This window comes from Aythya ferina (genome assembly GCF_964211825.1).
Source record: "Aythya ferina genome assembly, chromosome: 11".
Taxonomy (NCBI): Eukaryota; Metazoa; Chordata; class Aves; order Anseriformes; family Anatidae; genus Aythya; species Aythya ferina.
The window spans coordinates 13,205,529-13,222,559 of NC_140307.1; the positions used below are offsets into that span (position 1 = coordinate 13,205,529).

General features: G+C 40.2%; 1 protein-coding gene across 7 annotated transcripts in view; it reads left to right on the plus strand.

Annotated features, from left to right (window-relative positions):
• PEAK1 (pseudopodium enriched atypical kinase 1) overlaps positions 1–17,031 on the plus strand; it is a 118,733-nt gene that overhangs the window by 9,654 nt on the left and 92,048 nt on the right. For all 7 annotated transcript variants that reach the window (XM_084532717.1, XM_084532714.1, XM_084532713.1 and 4 more), the window contains one exon: positions 12,343–12,575. The gene's annotated coding sequence lies outside the window, so the exon portion shown is untranslated. The remainder of the gene's footprint in view (positions 1–12,342; positions 12,576–17,031) is intronic.

Consider the following 17,031-nt stretch of genomic DNA (forward strand, 5'->3'; position numbering starts at 1 on the left):
TTGTTTTAGTAAACCAGGGCTATATGAACTTGTTGGCTTTGGCACTTTCATGTACAAACTTCTGCTAAGTTGTGTCTTACGTATTGTTACAGAAAACAGTTATTAATATCCACTTGAGTATTTGTGAAAGTTAAGGTATATAATTTCTGTTGGTATTTGAAGAGGACTGTCGGATTGTAAATACCTTTGGCTGTGAAGGAGAAAGGTTTGGGACAGATATGATCATTCTAAGCTATGTTGTTCTGTAACCCGCAGGTTAAGAAAAAAAAAATTCTGAAGATCAACTTGTTAGCGTTGTTGGGAAGAAAATACAATATTCGGCAACTTTGATTCAAGGAGGAGATGTTTCTTTTCATACTGAGAATTGTGTATCTGAGCTCAGCTTTGACACACATATCTATATCTTACATAAACATGCTTTTGTTAATCCAGCTGTTAATGCTGTTTTAGGGAGTAGAGTTAAATCTCCAGTTCGATTCCTATTTCAGGATAAGTCTGCTTTTCTCTGCAGAGTACCACAGTAGAAGTAAACAGTGATTTAAAAACTCCTCATAGCAGTATGTTGGCCTACTGTTTCACTGGGGAGTGTGACTGAAGTTCCCATCTCTGAGCAGAAGTTTGTTTGGGTTTACCTGAAGATGTTTTACTGGCTTAGGAAGCAGTTTGTGAGCATCCCCTCTGTCCATGCACTGGAAGCAGGTAGACAACTGGAGGAAATAGCTTTAGAAATCATCTCAAGAAAAGCCCTCTGCAATAAGCAACAGCTCCATCATTCACTAATTTAACAAGTAAGAAAATGCAAAGCTTGCCTAAAGTCAATTATTCCAAAGTTCAAAAGAGGACCCAGAACACTCTCAGGGTCTTACTCACTTCGCTGCCTAGCCCTTTGGAAACAGCAAGCTACACTAAATATTTTTCTGGTTGCCATAACACAGTATGGATATGTATTTTAATCCTAGCAGCTAGGCTGCTCCTGCTTCTTTTGTGAGAGGTTTAAGCCTTTAGCTCAAATGGTAAGATTTATGGGTTTATATCACAAAAATTATTTCTAGAGGCATATCCCGGCACTGCTGTGTTTGGCTGTTTGTGACTCATATTATCATCTTTCTTGCTTTACTTGCTGTCTAAAAGTGTGCTGCATCACGTGGTGTTCTCTGTTCAGAGCAACAATAGGTTTTGCTAGTTAAGTATGTCTGTCCGTGAGCTGGAAGAGCTACCCTGCATATCAGAAGCTTGCAGTCAGACCTGCTGATTAGTATTTACTTTTCTCATGCCTGAAAGCTAGCACGTGAGCTGGGAGTAATCTTTGGAATTAATTTCTGTATTGTTCAACAGCAGGAAAAAGTTGGGAGCTGGGACGATGCTTAGTTTGTTGCTTGCTTTTCAGACCTGATCAGAAAATTCCATTTTACGGTAGAAGGAGAATAACCAGAGTGAAAAGGTTGGTGCATTTCCTTTAATCTCCACCTTTAATCTCCAAGTCACTGTCTGAGTAAGTACTTTTCAAGTAAAGAAACGTTTCCAAAGTTTCATCAGTGACCTCAAGATTCGTGAGGCAGACTCTGCAAGACAATAAAATGCACTCAAGTCTTCTGGTATTGTCAGATCGTGACTAAAGATAAGATGAGAATGACTGACAGAAACCTGTCAGTCTGAAAACATGATTTCTGAATTCTGTAAAATGTACTGAAGATATAAAATAGGGCACAATGTTCTTACTCTAAACGGAATGCTGACTGTGACAAAAGCTTGGACAATGCAAACACTCTCACTTGTGGAGCTGGATGAGTTGGGAATAGCAGTGAAAAGGGCGAGAGTGGAAAGTACCATTAAGGTGTCTGCAGCATTGAGTGGTCTTCATTAAAAGAATTTGGTGAAATGAGTCGATGCTTTTTGTAACTTGTTGTGCATAGCAGCTGTATGTGTGCCACGAACAGTCGTTCCTGTCTTGTAGCAAGGAAATGAGACTTTTTCTGCAGCACTCTAATCTGGCTCGTGCTTTATCACAGATTTATTTCTTAATCTGCACCAGAGATTTTGCAGTACTGGCTGTTTTATAGCAGCCTGGTTTAGTTTTTGTTTGATTTGAAAATATGCAGAGCTGTCCTGCTGTGATTAGGGCTTGGTGGTAGGTTTTGGCAAGTGCTTAATTACTTGTACAGTAGTATTGTACTGAGAGCGCGCGATGAGTTTGGAGGGAGGGGAAATGGGAACAATGTGCTGGTTTGCTTGTGGCGGCTAATATGACTCACTGAGGGTTTTAAAGGTCTTTTAGAAAAAGCTGGCAGGCCAGCTTCGGTTTTCAAATCAGTTTCAATTGTCCAGCAATCTGTAAGTCTCCCTTCCACTGAGGAGGCCCTTGCACTTCCCCACAGTTTGGGGTCAGCGGCTTACAAACACCGCACGGCCCAGTGAGCTGTGAAATCAGTCGCGAGGTCTTCCGGATGCTGCTGTTGAACTGTTGGATTGGTGGCGAGGCAGAAATCACTGCTGGGTCTTGTACTGGGTTATAAAACTTCTAAAACTGAAAACGTACAAACTGTGGTTCTGCGTGTTCTCTAACCGCTGTTAAACCACTGCTTGAGAAGTTCCTCTACTCTTTGAATGAGGGAAAAATACTGATCCAGAAATTTTCTTGAGGTGCATTACAGAATATTGAACAGGATATTGTTCTGGCAGCTTGATAATTTTGCGTAAACATATTGAAGATATTTTGCCAGTATTAGAAATTGGAGCTAGTAGAAGCAGCAGCAGCGTGCTGGTTGAACGTTGGAGCTTATATTCCAATGATTCAGAAACACCTAACTGCTTTTATTTGGTGAATGCTTAAGATGGCTTAACTTGTATACAGTGTTTCCTGGTGAGAAGTCAGGGGTTTCAACGATTTAAGTCCACTGAAGCAGAGGTTATAACTGTCACACGATCTGTTCCTCTGCTAACAGCTCAACTGGAGGCTTTTCCTTGCCACTGGTTTCCTACCTACATTCACAAAATGTGCTTTCTGTTGTTGCTTCAAACATCTGTGACAGCTGGCTCGGTGCTCCCACCCTGCGCCAAGTCGTGTTTCGTATTAAATAATATTTTCAATAACAATAGTTTGGGGAGGAGTTTGTTGCCAACTGGCTCCAGCTAGCGTGCCTGGGTCTGGCAGTGCACTTGGATGTCCCTGTGCAGGGTTCATGTCTTTGATTCATCAGCTGTCTCTTGCCCTTGTATTTTCTGTCAATGCAGCAGCGTATGCTCTCTGTAAAATATCTTCAAAATACGGGGTGCCCTCGATCATACGATTCACCTTAGTGCAACTGCAAATGTGTTGTGGAAACCTTAGCGCTGCCTGTGTGTGCCAGGAAACTGATGGAACCAGCTACCAAACTGCAACGGTGTCTGCTCTTTACTGGTGACAAATGGACGGGGAGAAACCAGCCGACTCCTTTGGGTCTGGGAAAGCACAAGGGGTGTCTGCCTCAAAACTCAAACCGTGCGTCAGCCTAAGAACAGCTGTAGGAGCTGTCGCCTCGTCTGGGCAGTGGCCACACAAAGCCAGGTCTGTCTGATTCATCTGTTGCATTTGTGTGAAAGTTCACGTGCTCGGGGCTCTTTGTCCAGCTGCGCGTGTGGCTCCTCTATGAGGGGTCTGAAAGCTTTTCTAGGTGACACTAAGAGGGTCGAAAGGAAATGGAAAAGATGGAAAACAGACTTAGTGAGTATTTCAGCAGCTGTTTGCCAAATCACATTTTGGGATTCATTTCTATTTTAAATACTGCAGTGGCTGCCAAAGAGCTGGCAAACTGTGATCCCCTTTGGAAGGGGGAGGAGACTTCATTACTCCTCTGCAGAGGAGGGACATCACTTTATTTTCATGTTCCTGCATGCTTCCTCTTGTGAACAAAGAAATTTGGGTGGGGGGGAGGGAATTTTTGAAAGATTTTTTCAGCAATGTAACGAAACAATGGGTTTGATTTACACTTCAAATGTGGTTTCCTGTCTTGTCTCCCATCACTTAAATAGCTTTGAAAATAGTTTGGTTTAACTTTGTTTTATAGGTACGTGTCCTTTCCTCAGCTAGAACTGGTGGGGGTATTGTTTCCTTGATTATTTCCAAGTAGATTTAAACAAAAAGTGATCAGATTTAATCACCAAACAATCCTCCAAATTTGTGAGAAGGAAAGCTGATTAGAATCACACACCCCCCTTAAAAAAAAAAAAAAAGACAAAAAAGCAAAACAGACTGCACAGTTATTTAAGCATATCAATTACTTTTAAGAGTAAAGCCTGCAATTTGGGAAGATAAGATGGCTGAACAGCAAAAGAAAAAAAACTTGGAAGCCAGAAGATATCTAGGTTTTCTTCCTGCCTTTGTCATGCCTCTCTTGTAACCTTGGAAACTGAGAGACAAAGAGGTTAACAAATTTGCTGATTCTTAAAATGGAGATAAGATACAATACACAGCTTGCTTCCGTTCTGCTTGTTCCTCGGCAGTGCTGCAAGCACGTTGTGTGTTTTGGGTTGGTTTTGGTAATCCAGCATAAATGCCAAACTTGGTCAGTTGTGCTGCTGTGCCCAGATGTTAGGCTGATGCTGTACTGGGATCTGGCAGGCTTTCCAGGTTATTGTTCCCTCATCCCTTCCACCAGGAGGGCGGTGGGTGCTTTGGGCAAAGGAGACAATTCTCGAACTTTCTACAGGACGCCGAGTATTTCCAGTAGAGAAGCACCCTGAAGAGTCAGAGCACGCAGGAGGTGGTTTGGCTCCATGCTTTTCAAACAAGCTCTTGTTATTCTCACGGCGTATAAACCAGGAATTCGGGATTGTGGGATGAAAACATTAGAAAGTGTTCTTGGCAAAATTATCAACTGCAAAGCAGTTGCAAGCTCATGGTTCTTTTTGAATCTGAAGGTGACTCTTTCAAGTTCAGTTAACTGCTGCTTAGGGCTTCTGTTTTAAACCCTCTCTGGCTGTTCATGTGCTGTTTATATTAATGCAGCACATTGGTAGGCAATGCAGACGCTTTTAGAAATTGTAAGATTGTGCAGACATTTAATGACCAAGGATAAATTTCACAGCTGTGGATACTATTTATACTTTCATATGCAGAAAAGAGTCTGCATCATGAAATAGGCACAGCTCAGTTCGTGTTGAGTTATATTTTTCTTTTTTGTATCTTAGGATTTTAGTTTTGCAGGTTAAAAAGTGTTAGTTTCCATTTTGTAAGATAGAAAGGACCATGTATTGCATATGAAGAAAGTAAGAAGGGAAAAATAAATTTAAGAAGTGGGGGAAAAAGTAAACGGGCTGAAGTAAAATGTTTAGAGATCTTAGTAAGGAATTCCAGAATCCCCATGTAAGATTTTTGCGCTGAGAGGAATGGTTTCCAAATATGCCAAGGGAAGTTTGAACAATTAAAGTAAGGCCAAAAATAGCCAGGACCTGCCAGAAGATGAAGTGAGCAGGAGGTCGTGCATCCAGTTAGTTAACAGGTTAAGGATCCGAAGCTTCTGCAGAGCATACATCCCTTCCAGAACACAGAGGAGTCCAAGCCCACGACTTGTGGTAAAAGAACCATTTAAAGCAATTTCCAACTTTTCAAAGCATGTAGGAAAAATAATTAAAAATTATATCTCAACTAAAGGACCTAGAAAAGAAGCAAGTTTGCTTGCTCTTTGTAGATGTGTTAATGATGGGAATCTTTTAGAAGTCAGCATTAAAGGACAAAAGGACAAACACAATTATAAGATGTGTAAAATGGAAATTAGACACTGAGACTGAAACTGAATTGCTTCAAAGACAAGAAGCTAGGGTAAATTAAGAATTATCAGATAACATCTTAGAAATACTGGCATCTAATATCTTTAACAGTTACTTTGAAAAAAGTTGGAGTGAAACCTCAGGAAGTTGCAGGCACTATGTAGTTCTGTGCTCCAGTTTGTCTGTCCTACTTGGATCATAGATAATTTCATATTGATGCCTATTTTATATCTGGAAATTTCCATGAAGTTACTTACAGTAATATCATGCAGTTATTTAAAACATCTTTGAATGCTTCTACATCCTGTGGAGATTTCGTTGCAGTGTTGTAGTTACTTCCCTTTTCTCCCTTAATGCTCTAAAATCCACAAGCTTGTTCTGTCTCAGATTGCTGTCTCTTATGGGACCAGGAGCTAGGTTTAGTGGGTGAAATATGAAGTAATTTGATCAAGGGCTCAGAAGATATGATCTTTCCTTGCTTTTCTTCCCTTGTAATGTCAACACTGTGGTTTTTAGAAAATAATACTTTGCACGTACGCTCTGAAGCTCCAACTTTGGCTGTAACTTGTCCTAAGCTGATACTGCTTTGTTGGGGTTGATCTGATATGGGTTACCATCTGGCAGCACTTGTCCCTCTAAGAAACTCATTTCCAAATTACAGATTACAAAAGCTTGATCAAAAGATAAAAGCTTGAACTAATAAGATGAATAATTTGCTGAGATCAAAGAGAAAACGGAATGGGGTAAAGCTGAGCGCCTGAGGCACTGATGTGTTCCCAAAAATCTTACTTGTCTGTGGCGGCTCTTGCTGACCACTGTGTGTGTCTCATTATCCCTGCTATTTCTAAAAACAAGGCCATTTCCTACCTGAAGGTAAAGGGTGGCCAAGAAAGGTGTTTTTTTTTTGTTTTGTTTTGTTTTGTTTTTTTCCATAATATGTAATAGATGTGGACTTTGATTTTTGGTTTGGATATTTATGAAGCTCTTACTCTTTCCAGCCACTCTCAGTTTGGTTCTGCTGTCTGTGGGTGCAGACAGGCGAGCTTCTTAGGCCCTACTGGAGCACAGGAAAGCAATATCATCCGCAGGTTGATGCCCGTGTGTTTTAGATCATAGACTGTCCCAAGTTTGAAGGGACACATAGGACCTTCAAGTCCAACTCCTATTTGGACGCAGAAATGAGCTGCAGTACCTCTTAGTCACTTTGAGTATGGAATGAAGCAGATGAGTTGACATCACTGTTAGTGATTTAAACATTGTAAACCTAACTGGCTTTACTTTGCACTGCAATGAGTTTGTAGAGTCATTCACCATCTTCTTGCTGAGAGGCAGTAGCTTGTTACATCACTGATCTGACAAGAGCATGTCTTTGCTTCTTGCCTGCTGCCTTCAGCCTGTTCCTAAGTGATGTGTAAGTTTCACCCTTCAGGTGACTGGGAATGTGGGAATACAATTTGCAGGTGCAGCAGGGAAATCTACAAACTCGCTTCTTGAAGAAAGAAGTCCTTGGACTGTGTGAACAGCAACTGGTGCGCTGCTGCTGTTTGATGCTATGCTCGTCCTGCATAAACTGAGCTACCAGGTGATACTGCCTCTTGTTTGGGGCTGTCCCCATGGACAAAAAGCCTTTTTTTTTTTTGCACTGCCATCAATGCACGTCAAATTCATGTATGTTCCCACAGGAAGAATGCTGTCGTGCCTTTCTTTCTGCCCAGGCAGCTTAATAGTTCTCAGGTACGACCTGTCTTAGGTTCACCCCTACCTCTTTCAGACAAAACTGTGGCTAGCTTCTGCAAGTAATCCTTGCACCTTTGCTGAATGCTGAGAAGACCAGTGTTGTGCAAATGGCTGCAAAACTGGGAGTACATAAAGCATAACCAAACCTATAGTATGGTGTCTGGATTTGTTTGTACGGAGACTGCAACAGCGGTGTGTTTGGGCTGTGCTAGATGTACCAGACCCTTGTTGTAACGCCTGTAATGCATACCCAACGAGCCTGGGGGACACAAGTTAAGTTTGAAAGGCAATGCTAGTTTCTAACTAGCCCTAATTATGTGCTCATAAAACTTCGGAGAGTGAGTTATGATTTAATAGTAAAATAATATTATATAATAAATAACTGTCTTCAGCAGTGTTATGCTCAAGGAGACAGCATTCCCAGTTAATCTCTGGTAGCAGTAGGGAGCCAGGAGCGTTTGGCCTCCTGTTTTGGCACTCAGACCAGGCCTGGATCGTGTCGCACCTGCATCCGGGCTCTGCTTTGCAGGATGGAAGCTGCCAGACTCTGTCTCAACCTGCCAAAGAGAAGGTGGAAGCGGGATCTTGCCTCTGTCCACAGCTCCTTCGTGGGAGGTTGTAGAGAAGATGAAGTCAAGCTGTTCAGGAATTGAGAGCACAAGAAGTAACAAACATAGTGTAAACAAGGGAGAAATTAGCTTGCTGCAATACAAGGGGAAAAGGCTTCATTGTGATGATGCTTGGATGTTGGAACAGGGTTCCCTGGAGGAAAGTAGTGGCACTTCTGTCTGTGGAGATGCTCAGAACATGACTGGATGAGGCCCTGAGCAAGATGGGCAAAGCCCAAACAGAAGCCAGTTGCTAAAATACTGTTGGTAGCAAAATCAAGTACATAAATGCAAAATTAATTTCACATCTATCTCTCCACTTCACTGGAATGCTTATACATTGTGAGATTTGGCATCTCACAATGAGTTTTCTGGTGTTCTGTTTATCGCTTAATATGTTTTAACTTACTTTTAATCAGCTTTTTTTTCTAGGAGCTCTGTTTTTCTGTTTCTTTAAGGTTTGCAATTACAACAAAATACTGGTTTGGATGATTTGTTAAGTGAGTTTCAAAGACTCAAATTTTAGTATTTTCTTTGTAATGGAACAGATTGGACTAACAACTGTGTACTGCATAAGTATTACACTTTTGGTTCTAAAGCGATCTTTCAAAAAACTGAAAAACAGGAAAATTTGTGCAGGTCTGACTCACAGAAGTACTTATCCTGGTTGCGTGGTTATAGTTACACTCAAGTCGAGTAATTTCCTTGTAAAATCAGGGTTTTTGCGTGCTATTAAACATAATGAAAAATAAATTTGGAAAATGAAGTTGACTGGGCAATAGCTCGCTAGAAATAGCTCAGTTCCGAGTATGGTTTGTACAGTAGCACTTTAAAAGTTGCTGGGTTTTGTGGTGGAAAGGCAGGTAAGGCCCATGCTTCCCTAGCTGATCAAGACATACCCTTTAAGAGAACACTTATCATCCCTTCTTAAAGCAAAAATCACAAATTCTCTGCAGGAGAAATATGAAAATAATAGGAAGGAGAAGGCTGGCTCTCTCTGCAGTTGCTCTCTGGGGTTGGTTTACATCCAGCTGACATTTCTTTGGTCTCTGGGAGCAAGCTGTTTTGTTGTGGGCAAGCCCTGTATGGACAGTGAGGCAGTTCCTGCTCCATCCATGACTCAAAAATCATCTTTTAGAAAAACCTCACCCATTAAGCATTCCATTTGAAAGGGTGGAAGCAGATGTAATGATAGGGCTGCAAGCTGTGTCCGGTTCGGATGGTTGTTGGAATAAAGCAGGCCAGTTCTTAATGGTAAGAAAATGTGAAGCTAGCTCTTAAGAACGCACTGGTGAAGGCAGGGGGATTTGTAGCATTCACCTGGGTGAGGTCACTTCAATTTGATGTGTGTCTAATTTGCGCTTATTAGTTGGTAAACAGATTCTCCCGTGTGTGTGAAAGTGAGCTGAAGATGATAAACGCAGCCTCACCAGAGGGAGGCAGGAGGGACGGCACAGCGCAGTAACAGGTTTGGGAGCTGTTTGTTCCGAGAATTGCTTCAGTGTGTTGACATCATTTCAATGAGGCTTCTTAAGAGGTTTTTAGACATTTAGATGAGCTTCTACGTGTATGAGTGGTTCATTGCTTGTTTAATTTTTCCATTTCATGCGTTTTAGTCCAAGATGTGCATTTGAGGAGATGGTAGGAGATTGCTAGCTGGCTCTGCAGCCTGCTGGGGCACTGCTGTGGAAAACCTGCATCCTCTGGATTCTTTCTAAATTGCACAGCGTTAAGTGATTTGTGATTCCAGTGTGGAAAGCCCTACCATTACCTGAGATTCTTGAAAGTGAGGCAAACTAACTTTTTTCTTATTGGTGCCACATTAGAGAACTGCTGTATGAAATGTGCAGCAAATTTAGCTCTTGGCTTCACGGCAGCAGCCTTACTGTCCTTCTGACACCTTTGCAAAGGAATCTACATCAGGTCTCAGTACAGTACCAGTTAGTTCAGCTTCCAGAGCTGGTAGGCAAGGTAAGATTCATAAATGGCAAAGTAGAGGCTAGTTGAATGTTCTCTAAACATTTTGTACTTGAACAAATTGTTAGCATTATCCTGGTGGCTCTGTACAAATACATCACTGGAATAGATAACCCAGCTGTAGTTGCAAGGTTCTTTGTGTTATTGCATTGCAGTTTGGGCAGCTCTAGCTGCAGAAACTTTTGGTGATGAACTTGGCAATGTTGCTTGAGTTACTGGCTCTGAAGCAGTAAGTTTGAATATTTATGTTTCAGCTTGCTAGGTTTTTAAAACTGACTTTTTTTTTTTTTTTTTTTTTTTTTAACCAAGCATGTGGAAAGTCTCTCACTTTCTGAGAAGACTGGAGCCTGCACTGAGTGAGATCTTAGTGCAATTTGTTAGCAAAGGAAGGGGAATTTCCTTATACTCTGCTGTGCTCCTGTGTGCGATGACTACAGTGCTTTAAATGCAGTGTTAGTCTGGACAGTCAGGCTTTTACATTTGAAAACCTCTTCCATCAAAAGCACAAAGACTGTACAAATCAATTCATATGGTTCTAGCTTACACTGATATCTAATCAATCTCTGAAGACAAAATAAATAGACGTAGAGGGGGAAGGTTTTTCATAAAGTATTTATTGCATAAGTCTATTTATTAAGGAAAATAAATATAGTTTTAAGGAATTTTATGAATAAGAATTTTTAGAGAAGTCTGAATTAAGAAAGGATATCACTGATGTATAATTAATACATCAATACTTAATAAAAGTATAATTAATTGTCTGATAAAAATCAAAATTTCCATATGCTTACACATAGCCATGCATAGTTTTTGTGTTGCTTTTGTGCATTTGTATCCTAAGAGCTGAGGTTGGGGTAGATGCAGGAGTCCCAATGCCTGTCCAAGCTCTTAAGCCCCCTTTTTCCCCCCTCTTCCTGTTCTGCAATCACTTTTCCTAGGAGTTTGACAGTCTCACCAGAGTAATGTACACCGGGGTTAGCCTGAACACTGAAGGTATCTTATGTATCCTCTTCCGCAAGATACCTGTAGCAAGATATTGGGTAGTCCACCAGCATCCTTTGGAGTCTCTTTTAGCAAATGTAGAAGGTGTTGCAACAATTATTTTGAAAAACTCAGTATGTGGAGAAAACATACTTTTCTCTAGAAGTGTTGTAGAGGAATCAAATGGCATCCCAACTAGGTGACTTTCATAGGGGAAAACATTAAAGCTGCATATCTGAAGGAATAGGGTCTATACTTTATTACAGCAATATTTGGCTTCAGGCTAGCTGCACCTAGATTTGGAACCATGCCCTTTGCCAGGTCTCGATGACCCTAATGCACTGATATGCTGTGATATGGTAGTGGTTTTAACATGAGAATGAAAACTCCCTATGCTGATGTCAGACCAGCCTTTTAAGCTGTATTTAAAAGGAATAAACTCTGTTAGGAGGTAGAAACAGATCAAGAAGAGTGTGAGTGTGTTATAGCCCAGAGAATCTTCCAGTTGTCATAAAAATCAATGGTGCAGGTAAGTAAAACTCACATACTGCCTTGGTGCTGAGCTGCAATAAGCAGACATGAAATCAAAGAGAATGAGGAGGAGGATTGTTTTTATGATGCTAGCTGTTGCCAGTGAGATTCATGGATGCTCTTGGAAAGGTACCTTCACTTAATGGCTGTGATAAGCTGTGAATTCAGACATACAAAAATGTTGCATGGAATTAGCATACGATCAAGTTCTGTGCGCCTCTCACGTTTGGATAGCTGCTTAGCTATCCTTAGTGTCAGAAGGAAGGAAACAGGTCCTTTGAAGGTTATAGCTCTTCATGCTTGGGTAATCCAATTCAGAAGAGCCTAAAGACAACAAATCAAAATCTGTGAAATGATGCATGGCTTTCATGCTTCTGTAATTTTGAAAAAGTGCATATAGATTTCCATTGTTCCGTTCCAAAGAGCCCTTGAAGTATGTCAGGTATTTATAGCTTTGGATGTCTCACTTATACATGCGGGAGTTAATGACTCACACCTTTTTGAAACAATTGAAGTGCTTCCTGAATGGCAGAGAAAACATTCCTTCCTCTGCTCAAGTACTGATTCACATTCTGATTCACATTTGTTTGTTGTCATGTGGCAAACACCATTTGGCATGTTTACTCCTAGGTCTTAATTACCCTGCAGCAGTACTTTTCTCTTTATAGATTTTATTTCCTTTCCTGTTTCAGCTGTAGCATGAAACAGTGCCTAAATTAATCCAGAAATTAATTCTTCCTTCCATCTTCCCTCCTCTCCCCAGCTGTATGCTTCTGCTTCTCACCGTCACCTGTGGGCACTCCACTGAACTCAATTCGACTTGCTAAAGGAACAGAAAGTTCATCCAGTGAAGAAGCAAAGGTTTTAGCAGTAAGTTGGTAACTCAGTGAGGAGTCCTGCTCGTAAGCACTGGAACCAGCACAAAGGAAGGAATCAGACCTGGGCGCCATGAACGTGGTGGGGGCAGAGACCTGTGCAGAATCCCTGTCAGTAAAGGTAAGCTGCTGATTCTGCTCAACTACGATGGATTTTTCTTTATTAGTTTACATTTCTTTTGCTCTCTGAAAGATCTTATGCTAGTCAGATGAGTACTAGGAGCGAAGCATGTGAGAAGGTGTGAGAACTTGCTTCAGGGCCAGGTGAGAAGGAAGTGGCAGCATCCTTTTTGGCCGTAGCTCGCTGTGTAATCCTTTAATTGTAACCTGAATCTGCACCATCAGTCTCCAGTTAGTGCTTTGGCAGAGGCATTGCCTAAGCCATCTTAAGCAGCTGCCCCACGTTCCTGCCCCTAGTCTCTTGGTTTTGCTCCATGCTAGCATGCCTGTTGGTATAGCTGTCAAGAAATGGATCTGAGAAAAGCTAGGGACAAGGGGTGTGGTGCTTTTTTTTTGCTCAGTTACTGTTTACCCAAATCAGTTAAAATTGTAGCCCTACAGGAGGTGGTCAGCACCACAAAGGCGGCCGAGTGATGGTGAGAATGAGTTAGGGATATGTTGTTTTAGTTTCCTAAACCGCTTTGGCATTCCTATCAGCGTATTGCAATTTGTTACCCTACTCGTTTGTGCTGAAATAAATTCATAGGGCTACAGTGGAGAGCAGGTCATTGAAACGTCGTGGGTTTAGTACCTGGGATGGGGAGCCTTGGAGTAGGGACAGAATAAGTTCAAAGGTGTTTAAACAGCCCATTTTACAACTTCACCTCACAATCGCTTGTGTCAGCGGGCCCAAAGGAACAGCAAATCCGTGGAGCAGCAGCAGCAGGGTTTGGGAGGGCTGGGGGGGAGATGAAAATGTTCTAGGTTGAGTCTGCCACAGGAGAAAATACTATTTACCTGTACTGTCCGGTGATGCACATCTCTGAAGCTTTTATCTGGATTAAGAGAAAAAGTTGGAGACCTTAGGCCAGTAATTTATTGCTTAAAAATACAAGAAAACATTTGTACGCTAAACATGGCATTTGTTTTGAAATCTAGGATGTGTTTAAAACTAAGTTACTTGCAATCTTTCTGCCTAGTAAAACAGCATGCTTTGAATTTCAAGTTTTGGACTGTTTTTATCTGTCCTCTGCTGAAGAATTTGTAGCATGCAAGATCAGATCTTCCCAAGATGGTCCACTTTGCATTAGCTGTGTTACCCAATCAATCCTCATTCTGTTCATTCCTCTGCCCTTTATTTATGCCGCTTCCTGTTTTTCCTCCTCCTTCCCCGTATATTTGAATGCAGTCTGTTTCTCTAAAGGTCGCTCTTCTATTGAAATATACCAGTGGGGTTTATTTGTGACTTTTCTATCCGTAAACAATGCAGATTTATTTCCCCTTTTGTTAATTCTTACTGTTGACTACTTACAGTGTTGTCTTATTTCTGTTTCATGAATTCCCCAAGTTAAATTTCAAATTTTAACAGGCAATCAATCCTATAGGCAGTTTTGCAAAATAATCTAGCAAAAACAGTGGTAGGAAACTAGCAATCTTCCTTTGCCCAAAATAAACTAATATACAAAACCAAAATTTCCCTACCACATCCCGCACAAATGTCTGTCTTCACACACAAATACAAATATTTGAAATATTATGAGATTCCTGTGGGTTCATTAAATGAAATGACCTTCTTTTGCTATCCCAGGTTTAAAAAAAAAATAATTCAAAACCCCAAATGCTTCCCGTGAACTAGTCTAACTAGACCACACAGGCTGCAGCATGCATATTAGAAAGACAGTGAAGGGTTGTGCTGTAATAGAGCTTATTAGAGAAATCTGGAGGGAAGCCATCTATAGACCAGGCAGATGAGAAGCATGACAACTGGAAGCTGTTTCTTTCTGTCATCCTTCTCTACAGCATTTGAAAAAGAAATTGAGCTAACATCCCTCCTACCTCAATGGTGTGCCTTAAGGGAGCCATTATGTTCACTCCTTTCTTTGCACAGAGGCTAAATTTATCGTTTCATAACCAAGTGGTGTTAATGCAAGAAAAAACAACTGCTTTTTAATGCTGGAAAATGCGAGCAGAATTTGTTTTCCAAGTATCTTGCAGGTGGTGTTCCAGTTCTGGAAAACTCATTTTTGTTTAGGCTTTGGGTGGGTTAGAATAATGCTACTATTCACAATTTTAGGAGCTTTATCTTCACACAATAGGAGTATGACAAAATGTGTGGTTTTATGAGCTAAGGAAACTGCTTGTTAGAGTACCTTCACATTTGTACTTATCTACTGTGTATAAGAAACAAAAGCAAAAGTTGTTAGATAAACTGACTGTGTTCTCTGTCTTCAAGTGCTGTCTCCAGCTATGCTGTCCTTCAGATAATTTTGATTGTCTTTTTAGTATTTCACGTAGTTGGAGTTGATGGTTGGTTGGCTGGTCTTGCTGGGTTTGCATTAATAATTAGAATCGGAATACAAGTCTGTCCACTTACTGTTAGGTTGTCACAAGGAGTTTTATCTGCAAAGCATTTAGGCAGGATTTTTTAGTGATTTCATTTAGCAGGTTCATTTTGATGTGCCAAATATATTCACAATGTATTAACAAATTAAAGTAGGCTATGATTGTAAATACCTGTAGACGTAATGCATTGCAATAGTTGTGTTTTGGTAATTTTCCATTTTTCTTGTTTCCTTCCTGGGTTGTTACATATGTGTAAAATGGGTTTGTCCCTATAGTCCCGTGTCCATATACTGATGACTTTAAATGACATTTTCCATTTTTCCACAAGTTCAGCTGAACAGAGATGGACTTGGTGAATTTGTTTTCACCATGGCTCATTGCAAACTGAGACTAGTTAAGCAAATTCTAATTAAACAGATCAGGAGTACCAGGGAAAGAAAAGAAAAAAAAAAAAAAAAAACAAAAAGCCTCCTTCCCCCTCCCCCCCCCGGAAAACAAACAAACAAAAACCTGAAATTCATTCTCTTGTAATGACTTGTAATGCTTTTGTGGGAGTCTTAAGCTACAAAACTTCTCCCAGAAAGAAAACAGTTTATTTAGGTACTACCTGCTGATTTGGGGATTTTGTTCAGAGAACTACTCAGATCCCATCTTCAAAAATGGAAGCCAACTGGTTTATGTGTAGATGAGCGAGAAGCTGTTGCCAGGATAAGAAAAAACTTATTTTTGTATTCAGATTGAAGTGAAAAAAAAAATGAAATGACTGAGTTAGAAAAATATGAGCTTTTTTTTTTTTTCTCGGGACATTTACTCTATGTGTGGTGGTGGTAGGTAGAATAAATGAGGTAATTCTGTGAGAATTTATTGCATGTGTGATCTGTAAATCAATTATTCTTGTTTGATTTACGAACAGATTTACAGATCGGCTATATGCTAAATAAACTAGGATGGCTGAAAACATACCCTAACTTCTGGCACAAGCTTGGAGTAATTTTTGCAAATAATGCATACTTAAAAACAAACTGTGTAATAAACTTGGTTGTTTGATATCCACACAGCAAATGAAATAAGTCTTTTATAATAATGGATCGGTTATCCAGTAGATTACATAGTAATGGATCTGGTATCTACTCAGATGGAACTTTTATGAAGTTAATTGTTCTTTAGGGATTTACAAGGAAATGGAAGTGCTTGAGGTCACTGGAAAATTTTTAATGTTGGGCTATAAAGATAAGAACTGGGTGGAAATACAAGTCAATCTGTTCATGTTTGGAAAAAGTGGCCAGAAGCTTTTGCAGTTAGTTCCATGACCAAAATGATTCAAAAAGTGCATGAATCTTCCTGAGCTACTTTTTCCCAAAAGAGGTGAAATGTATTTTAATGCAATTTCTAACTTTGAAGTGCTAAGTGTGGTGATATTGCTTGACATAAGCACAAAATGGAGAAATGTTGTAGAATATCTAATTTAATTGAAAAAGAACTTTTTTTATTCATCTCAGTTTGGAGCAAGAAACAAGCTCTTGGGAAACTGGAATTATTATTATTATTTTTTTAAACCCAGCTCTGCGGGTAGAAGGAAGCTTGATTTCCAATAGACTCGCTCTTTTTATCCCTCAGCTCCCCATTCTGGTCTGTTCCCACTACCACCACTCCCTTTAGACTTTAAATCTTCACCTTAAGAAATGTTTTGTTGTTGTGTCAATGAAGGCTCACCCGCTTGTATATTGTTTAAAGAGAAAAGCAAAGGTCCAGAAGCATGTTGCTTTACATGGGTTTGAATATGCAGTAATATATTGTTTGAAAGTAAGCTTGTTGCTGAAAAATTTAGGATGTTTCAGAGCAAAAAAATCTGCGAAGACATTTTGTAACCTTGCAAACTACTAAAACTCTGTAGTCCTTAATGGTTTTTGTACACTGGTGTATTAATACTACATACATACAGTTCACCTAATGTCAGATTAAAATTTTGAAACAGAAATCCTAAGACATGAGGAAATACAGATGGTATAACCCAGAGAACTGAAAAATGGCAATTTTATGTAATATTGTTTTCAAGCTTCCATTTTGTTTTAGTT